The following is a 10,167-nucleotide window of genomic DNA, read 5'->3' as shown; positions in this document are numbered from 1 at the left end:
GGAAATCGGAGGAAGGGGCGCTAGAAGGAACAGGAGCTACGTGGGCCGCTTGCCCTTCCGTGTCGGGGGTGCTCTTTGGGTGGCCGTTCGTGGGCTCTTTCCTCGGAGGCCCCTCTGGAGGGTGGACACTTTCACACGCAGACGTTTGTTCATTACACAAATATTTATTGAATGCTTACTGTGTGCAGCCGCTGGGATAGAGCAGTGAAACAAAATACAAAACAGGTATGGATTCCTGCCCTCAGGGAGCTTCCGATCCAGCTTATTGGCTCAGGCGCGCGCGCACAGGGACTCAGACCCCTTAGAGGCACACCGAGGCACCCACAGACACACAAACTCACCCCCAGCCTCATCCAGCCACACCACCGGACTCTCCCAGAGACACAAGCCTCAGGTCCGACCCCGCAGGCACGCTTATAGACCCACGCCAGTTAAAGACCCACGACTACGGAAGTGCCTGCAAACAGCACAGTTACACTTGACCTCTAGGCACACACACCAGCACACAACATAAACTCACACACAGCACCCCCAAAGGATCAAAGCCCCTGAAATTGGGTCTGGGAAGAAGTGAGGGGCGTCAGCCCGATGGCTTTATCCCAACACCGGAGTGGACCAGGGGGACGCAATCTGATCCCCCTTCCCACTTCCTAAAGGGGGGGGGACGGACGCCCTCAGGGACCAAAGGTCACGCTCCCTCCGCGGGAGGTGGGGTGGCGGAGGGGAGAAGGCAGTCCGGAGGGCTTCAGCGACACTTCAAAGACCTTGCGCCCGGGAACGCTTCCTGCGGGGGAGGGGCAGACGGAGAGGAGAGGGGAAGAGCGGCGGGGGTACTTGAGGGTGGAGGAGGTTGCCCCCCTCTTCCGCGCACTGCCCCCCTGGCCGACTCTTCCGCCGGGACCGCCTCCTTTTCACCCGCACCTGTTCAACCGGAACATCAAGGGGCCAGGACCCGCCGCCACCCCTCCCCTCGCGTCTATTTAGTACCTTTCATCCGGGAAGCGGGGGGGGAGGGGGGGGGTGAATCCCCGCCCAGGAGGGGGGGGGGGAGTAGGACGGGGGAGAACTTGTCCTTGACCTGGTCTTTGGCGTCAGGGATTTACTCCCTAATCCCAGCGACACTGGCGTTTGGGGAGGTCGGGGAAGCTGAGCCCTGGGCTGCAGCCCTCCACCTCCCTCACTCCGGCGAGGACCCAAGAATCCCGGAGGGCTGCCAGGACGTAGAAGCTCTAAACGGGCGCGGCGGGGAGGAGGCCCGTCTCTGCTGCTTCCGTGCCTGGGGGAGGGGGCCGAGAGCTAGGGGTTGTCGGGGCCGGCCGGAGGACCCGGATTCCTGCGAGGACCGGGATCCCTGCGAGGAGTGCCAAAAGCCGGTATCCTGGTCCGCTTTGTGAACTTCGCTCATACGAAAAGTTAAGAAAAAGACGAGAAGTCTCACTTAGGAGTTTCTAACGAATTACTTTTACTGACAAGAATAAAACTTGAAGAAAATTAAACGCAAAAATGTCAGCCCTAGCCATGCACCATTTTCGGAATATTTGAATATTTGCTTTCGGGACCGACCGCGGCCGAAGTTTCGGGTTTCGCCGGACGAGGGTCACTCGAAGGCCCATCGGTCCCTGCAGCCAGGGGCGGGCGACGTGGGGACTGGGGCGGAGGAGGTTTGTCTTTGGGTCTCATCCCGTGCGGGTGCAGCGCCGGGAGAATGTGTGGTGAACGCGAGATACTTGGGCATTTAGTAAGTGTATTAGGAACACTGTTTCGTTTAATCCTCCCCACAACCCTTTTGGGTGGGTGTTAATATCTTATTTTATAAATAGATTAGTTTTGGTTCCGGCGGATAAGTGACTTGCCCAAAGTCACACAGCCTGAAAGCGGCAGAGCGGGGACTTGAACCCGATCTGTCCTCCGGTAGGGCTGGGGGTCCGCCACCACGTGTAGGTCGAATGCCTGTGTTTAACTGAGACGTCCGCCCAGCGCAAGTGTTCCCTTCCGAGGTCACTGGGGAAACCCGGTGCCCCGAGGGTTGGGCTGGATTAGTGGCGGGTGTTCCCATGGGTGAGCTGTAAAGCTCATTACCGGTCTTCCAATATTTTCCTGAGAACCTACTGTGTGCTTACACACACCTCAAGCAAGAACAAGACTCAGCCAACAAGTGGTTCAAGTTCGTCGTGCTCTCTTCGATGTAACTGAGCACTGATTTGGGATGTCACGCTGATCCTGGCTGTGCAGTTTTTCGCGAGTGACTTGACCTCTCAGGCTCAGCTTGTTCCTCTTGAAATGGGACGTTAACTCCCTCTGGCAAGCGCTGTAGTGAAGATCTAACGAAAATCCTTTTGGAAAGCGCTGAGGCACACAGTAGGCGCTCAATCCCTGCTCCGCCCGCCCCTCTAAGCTTGCCAGGGCAGCAGCGTGTTCCCGCTCCCGCTTCCCGCCTCCGGCATCCTCGCCCGACTCGCGCGTCCCGCGGCTGAGGGACTGGGGCAGAGAGGACCAAACAGAAAATTATTTCCGCCCGCTCGGCCCGCCCCGCCCCGCCCCGCCCCGCCCGTCCCCGGAGCCAGAAGGGGATTGTGGGGCCGCCGCGGCCGCCGCCGGAGCCGAGCGGGGCGGAAGCGCGCGTAGCGCTGCTGCTCGGGCCCGACCGCGCCGGCCCCCGCACCTCCCAGCCCGGGACTTCGGGCTGTGGTCGGGGCGGTCCCGGGGTCCGAGGCGGCTGCCGCCGCGCGCGTTTCCACGAAGCCTGTCTCTCTGGTTCCCAGAACCGAGCGGGGGAGGCTGAAGAGTGTCGAGGTTTCGCTTCTGCCTAGCCGGCCGGGCGCTTGGTTTCGCGCGTCCCGGGGACTGGGGGCGCGCCCTCCACGTTAGAAAGCCCCGGGCTCCGGGAAAGAACTGCGCCGGCGCCCGCGGGTTTGCGTTTCGTTTGCGTCTCGCTTTTCCCTCCCGAAAGCAAAGCTTCTGACCTTGGGGCGTTCAGAGAGGTTAAGTTACTTTCTCTAGGTAACCCAGTAAGAGGCTTCAGGTGGTTTCCTGCTGGGTGGGAAAGCCTGTACGTGGCCGAACGGAAAGAGGAGCGCTAGCGTCAGAAAGACGTGGGTTCAAGACCCAGCCTAGCCACTTACTGGCTTTGACCATCGGCTAGTATTGCGTTATCTGCGACCCTCAGTTGCCCCATCTCAGAGTGTGGACGGTAGTACCAGCCCCAGGGTTGATGTGAATAGTGAGTGACATTGTCAAGTCCCCGGCACAGGGAAGGGTGATTTCCCAGTCAAAGGTTATGACTCTGCGGTGGTCTCTCCAGTAGGCCTGGCTGGGGTGCGAGGGCGGGTGTACAGGTTCTTTCCTAAGTCAGACCTCCTGTGCAAGAGGGAAAGAGGATTGATTTAAAGAGGAACTGGTGGGAGCGAGGGGATTCCCCAGGCATTAGGCGGCCAGTCGTCATGATTATTGTAAATAGTGACTCTACATGGGTGGGATTTTTGACTTTTCAGATCTTTCTACGGGAACAGCACGGTACTTAGTGTCAAATCCTGCCTCTGGCATTAGCTAGCAGGGTGACACAGAGTCTCAGAACCAAAGTTTGCCAATCTGGAAGATGGGGATAATTGGATGCCCTCTTCCAATCCTCGGGGCTTTGGCAACTCCAGCCTGCCCAGGTCCCAGCAGGTGCTTTAAGAGCTTCCAGTGAGCCCAGGTAGTCCCTCGGATTACATTAGAGCATGGGGGACTTCCTCTAGGGATGGAAGATGGATAGGAAAGGAAGAGGTTCGTGGAGTGAAGTAGCCATCTGCCCCAATTTTCCCCAGAGCTACCTGGAATCTAGTTCCAGCCCTGCCCCTAGCCGGCTGTGACCTTGGCCAAAGCGCTTGCCCTCTCTGGCATTTGGTTGGGTGACCAGATCTTGAAAATCTCCTTGGAGTTAACATTTTGTGGTTGATGACTTTGCTCTTGGGAAGTTTCCAGACTGAGAGATGCCAGATGAATAGCGTATTTGCCCTGCTGTGTTCCCCTTTTCCACCAGTTCCTCCTGAAGTCTCATCTCCATTCTTCCTGTTCTAGTTGCTGTCATGACAGAAGTTGAACAAGTTGTATTATTCAGCCTTTTAGCAAATACTTCATTGAATCATCATGGATGGGCCCTAGGAGAGACACAGCACCCAGGATGGTGGGACTGACAGACATATAGAGAAATAACTTCAAGGATATAAGAGCCATGCTAGTGCTCAGAACAGTGCTGACACGGGCAGAAAGAAAGTAACTGTGTTCATGGAGTCAGAGAAAGTCTCAGCTGGGACCAAGTGTGTACAGGCAGATAAGAGGCAGAGCATTCCAAGCAAGTGGGGGGGGTGGGGTGGGGGGGGGCGGGGACAGCACGTTCAAAGGCACAGAGGTAGGAACCAGCAAAGTGTATACTGAAGGTGTGCCTTGTGGCAGCCACCAGGTTTGTGTGGTTTGTGTGGCCAGAGAGCAGGAGGGAAGGTTAGAGGGATAGCCTTAAGGCGGACGCTAGATTAAGGAGATCTTGGATATTTTGGTGAGGAGTTTGGGTTTAATCCTGAGGGCAGTGGGGAGTCTCACTGAGGGCTTTTAAGAGGTGCAAACCATATTTGCACATCGGTTGTCAAGTCTGGGGTTGGTTCGAGTTGGGGGGAGGCTAGAGGTTGGGAGATTGGTTAGGATAGCAATTCTCAACCTTTAAAATGCATGGGAATCCCTGGGGGGTCTTGTTAAAATGCAGATTCTGATTCAGTAGGTCCGAGGTGGGGGTCTGAGATGCATCATTTTTAACAAGTTCCCAGGTGATACTGTGTTGTTGATCCGGAGAGCACATTTGAATAGCAGGTGGTAGGAGACTTATAAGGGCCCTGCTGAGAGAAGATGGTTTGACTCCAGCAGAGCGGAGGGGGATGAGTGGAGGGCTGGGTATGAAGATGTCAAGAAGGTGGGATGTTAAGAGTAGGACTGGGGCTGCTTGGGGGGCGGGCAAGACCGAGGGGATGACTCCCAGAGGTGTAGCCTGGGGGTTTGGTGGATGGGGCTTGTCTGTCCTCTCACCGGTAGACCCCAGGAGTGAGGGGAGGGGCGGGGGTGGAGCTGGTAAGGAACCGCTTGAGATATGCTGGCATCGGGTGTGGCACACGGGGCGGTGATGCTCGGTAGGCAGTTGATTGTTTGTGTCTGGATCGGCAGAGTCTGGGCTGGAGAGACCCAGAGGGAGAGGGCCAGAAGGCTCTCCTGAGAAGTTGGAGGGTTCGCGTCATGGAAGTCAGAGAGGGACTTTGAAGAAGGAGGAAGTGATGCCAGGGTCACATGCCATTGGGAGGTCAAGAGAGGAAAGGGTTCTGCAAGGAGGAGGTCCCTGGTGATCTCAGCCCGGAAAATTCCAGGCGCTGGCGGTTGTGGGTCAAGCGTGGATTGGGAGGCGAGAAGGGAGGGGGTAGTGGAGTACGCGCTAGGGGGATGGGAGGGTCAGGAGACAAGGATGGACACCTGGGAGGATTATGGTGCCAGCGGCAACAGCTCACTTTTGATGGAGCTGGTGTGCCAGGCACGGTGCCAGACATCTAATGTGACAGGTTCTCTTCTTGTCCCCATTTTACGGGGAAGGGGACGAGCTTGGGGGCACAAAGAGCATACAGCCAGTAGGTACAGAAGCAGGATTTGAACCCTGCTTTTAACCATGGGATCCAAATTGTCCGTAAGAGGGCTGTTCTGGAGCCAGTTCAGAACTCACTGTCCCCTTCTCCCCAAGCCTCTCCCTGTCTGTGACACCAGTACTAATTCACTGCCGGTTATTTAGCCCACTACCATTTCCTGACCCCTACTATGTGTATGCCAGATAAGGGGGCAGACGGTGGTGATGCAGAGAGGATCGAAGCAGGTTGCAGCCCTGCAGACATTCAGGGTGGAGAGGAAGAGCCAGCTGGTGGGCAGGCGAATGGCGCCACACAGTATGATGTGTTATGATGGGGGCTGGGCCACCCTACGGGGAGAGCCCCTTCCCCGGCATCTGCCTGGGGAAGTTGAGCAAGGCTCCTTGGAAGGGACAGGGTCAGAGCTGTGACTTGAAGGTGACCAGGAGTTTGCCCGGTAGTCAGGTGAGGGAAGCCCTGAAGGCAGAGGACCGGGAAGTGTAAGTGTTAGCGCGAGAGCACCGCTGTGTTCCGGGGGGGGGGGGGGGGGGGGGGAGGAGGGTTCGGCGAAGGAGTAAAAGGAGAGGGCAGGGGAGGAAAGCGGACATGAGAGCAGATGGGAGGGAAGGGATCAGGGCACCTCACATGTGGACCAGACTTGACCCCAGGAGCATGAGATCCCGTGGAAGATGCTGAGCAGATGCACATGATGACAAGTCCACTGTGGCCGCAGCAGAGTTGGAGGTCAGAGGGTTCACGCGGATGATGGAATGACCTCAGAAATTATTGCAGTGCCAGGATGTAAGTTCCATTGAGCAATGATTTTTTTTTTAATGTTTATTTTTGAGAGAGAGAGAGACAGCGTGTGAGCGAGGGAGGGGCAGAGAGAGAGGGAGACCCAGAATCGGAAGCAGGCTCCAGGCTCTGAGCTGTCAGCACAGAGGCCGACTTGGGGCTCGAACCCACGAACCGTGAGACCATGACCTGAGCCGAAGTCGGACGCTTAGCCGACTGAGCTACCCAGGTGCCCCTTCACTGATGTATCCTGAACATCTGGGTCAGCATCTGGCACATAATGGGTGTTCAGTTAATACTTGCCGAATGAATGAATGAAGCAGCCGATGAGTCAATGGATGAATGACCATTGCTGGGAGTAAGGAGTCAGGCCTTTACTGGAGTGTGGTACTGGTGTGTAGGGATGGAGAGACAGGAGGTGTAGAGGGTGAAATAGAAGGGAGTAATGGACAGTAGGTAGTCATGGAGTGTGAAGGTGACTCCCAGGTTTCTTCTTTTTTTTTTTTTTAAGTTTATTTATTTATTTTGAGAGAGAGGGAAAGAGAGAGAGAGAGCAGGGGAGGAGCAGAGAGAGAGAGAGAGGGAGAGAGAGAATCCTAAGCAGGCTCTGCACTATTAGCACAGAGCCCAATGTAGGGCTCGAACTCACGAGCCATGAGATCATGACCTGGGCTGAAACCGAGAGTTGGATGCTTAACCGACTGAGCCACCTAGGCGCCCCTAGTTTTCTGTCTTAAACAGCAGGGCTCCTGAAGAAGCGAGGAGGAGGGGGAGGAGGGGGAACAGGATTGGGAGAGTTGATGAATTCGCATTGGGGCTTGCCGATTTTGAGGTCGAGCGGACTGTCCCTGAAGAGGGTTGGATGTGCGTGTCACTTTAAAAGTTGTAAAATGCTTTTGAAGCACACGTGATATTCTTCCCACCTCCTCTGCCATATCCTTGATACTCTGAAAAAATATCAGAGATATCTTTGAGCATTGTCAGCAATAGATGGTAACTGAAGCCCTGGTGTGGGTGAGATCACGCTGGGAGGCTGTGCAGGTGCAGAGAGCAGAAGGCCAAGGCCGGACGCATTTAAGAAGGGGCAGAGGGAGAGAAGCCAGGGAAAGAGCATGAGAAGTGTCCAGAAATGGAGGAGGACCACAGAGAAAATGGTGTCATAGAAACCAGGGAGGAGAGAGGAAGGAGAGAGGGAATGGCTTGCAGGGCAGGTGTCTCAGAGTGGGGCAGCTGGTCCACGTGGCGGAGGGGACGGCAGTGGATTGCATGAGGAGGGGGAGACAGTGTGAGTCCAGACGACCTCCCGAGGGGCTGGGCTGAGAGCTAGACGGAGACACGGCAAGGGGAGAGGCGGGGAGGTCAGGGAGGGCCGGCTGGCCGTTTTCCAGGTCAGTCTCCCGCACGAGGCTTGGGTGGACCAGAGCAGGTGCTCTACTTCCCCCAGAGAGAAGGAAGGAAGTGAAGGATGTCACTGGTGAATGTCTGAGTGTAGGACTTTTCTGCTTGTTAGCATGCATTTTCTCTTTTTGCAACACTTTTTAGTCCTCTGGGTTTTTTTCCCCCCAGTTCTATTGAGATACAATTCATAACTTTGTATTAGTTTCAGGTGCACAACATCATGATTTGATATATGTATATATTGTGCAATGATTACTGCAAGGAGTTTAGTTAACATCCATGGTTCTCTGTTTTTTTTAATCAACTTTGTATGGAATAATTGACATATAATCAAACGCACGCATCTTAACCGTACAAGTGATGACTTTTGACAAATCTATACAGCCACGTAGCCGCCTCCCCAGTAAAGATATAGAGCATTTCCATCTCCCCAGAAAGTTCCTTCATATCCCATTACATTCCTCCAGACGCAGGCAAACACCGATGTGATTTCTATCACTGTAGATCAGGAGAGATTCATTTTGCTGGTTCTAGAGCTTCATAAAAGTGGAATCTTACAATGTGTACTCTTCTGAATTTGATTTCTCTTACTCTGCACTGTAATTTTTTTTTTCTGAAACAGGAAGCACAGCCATTGCTGGGTGGGGGGCTCAGGCGGAGAGCAGGAGAGGGAGCCCCTTGGGGCTGGGGGACATCAGCTGGGCAGTATTCCCCAACGGTGGCCCGCAGCAGAAGCAGAGAAAGCAGCTGCGTGGCTTTGGGTTCAGGTAGGAGTCGGTGCTCAGGGCGTTGAGCCTTCTGGGTGCAGTTTACCTTGGCCATGGCAGGGTGCAGGGTGAGGCCCCGCGGCTGGCTGGTGTGAAGATGAGGAAGTCTGGACTCAGAAGGGGACGCGGAAGGCCTTCAGGATGGATGGCGGAGTTGGGCTTGAAAATCCCGGAGTCGTGCCTGACTTCCCACTCTCCACCGTTGGCCTGGCCACTTCTGTCGAAATGTCCCTGGGACCTTTGTCTTTGTTCCCCGACCCAAGCGCCTTGAGCTCGAACCTCTGCTTGTCTAGGCTAAGCCTCTCCTGGGACCCATCCCTCCTCCCTATTGTGGGGTCTCTTTATCCTGATCTGCAACCCCTCTCGCATCTACCTCTTTCCTCTCACTCTCCAAATGGGCTCAGGCCACCTCCGTCCAAAAGGCCACTCCCCGGCACTTGTCTCCTGGTCTCTCTGTCTCCCACCCCTGCTCTGCTTTGTAAATCAGGAGACCTGATTTACACCACTCGAGTTGACTCTCCGGCCCTCCTCACCCCTGCCGAAATTGCTCTGCCAGGGGTCAGTCACCAGTCACCACCTGTCGCCAGTGTTTTCTGGAGGTCATCGCCTGGCCAGTGCCCCGCTTTCTGTTTCAGAGGAATGCCCCACTGGGTGATCTGCCCTAGAACTCTCCATCTCCCCTTCGCTCCCCACCTCCCCCTGCACCAACTGCTTCCCCCACAGCCTCCTCCATCTCCACTGACAGCAACTCAATCTTTCTAGCTCTTCGGGCCCCAAACCTGAATTTCTGATTTTGCTCACGCTCTGCTCGGTCCGCAGATCCTGCCAGCCTCACCTTCACGATGCACACACAAGCCCAACTCCTTATAGGGAGGGGCCCGTAAGGTCTCACAGAGCCTGCTGCCCCAACCCCTCTGGCCCCGTCTCCACCCTTCCCCTCGTTCCTGTGCTGTGGCCACACCAGCTTCCTTGTTGTTTCCCCGTGCACAGCTGGCATGCCCCTGCCTTCTGGTGGGCCACCTTAAAACTGCAACCTGTACCCTTTCTGCCCCACCCCTCATCTTCCTTATACTTTTCCTTTGTCCTTCACCGGCTCATTATCCCTGTGTTTCTGTGTGCGGTTTGTGGCCCCCTCCGATGTAAGTGCCACGAAGACGAGGATCTTTTTGGATTTGGTTGCTGTATTCAAGGGCCTAGAACTGTGCCTGACACATACTCGGTGCTCAGTAAATATTTACTAAAAGAACTGAAGGAATTCTGAGCATCTGTCTTCGTGCCCTGGACACGGAGCTGTGGGCCCAGGATCCAAGTGTCGCCAGTCTGAGGCCCTCATGCTGTGTTCTGGAGGAACCAAGTGGCCAGGACAGAGGCCGGTGGGGGGCCCTCTTGGTGGCTGTGCCCGCGGTGCCCAGGGGGTGCCGTGTCCGATGCCAGTTCCTGCTGAGAGACAGCTGTGCTCTTTGCCTCTTGGCCCCAGGGCTCCAACGCTAGGTGATCCTTTCCATTTCTCTACTTTTCCTAAGAAGCCAGAGTCGGTTTCCCAGACCCCTGGCTGGTTCATCTCAGAATCGCTA

The sequence above is a fragment of the Panthera onca genome, chromosome E1 (genome assembly GCF_046562875.1).
Source record: "Panthera onca isolate mPanOnc1 chromosome E1, mPanOnc1 haplotype 2, whole genome shotgun sequence".
NCBI lineage: Eukaryota > Metazoa > Chordata > Mammalia > Carnivora > Felidae > Panthera > Panthera onca.
This window is presented reverse-complemented; position numbering follows the sequence as displayed.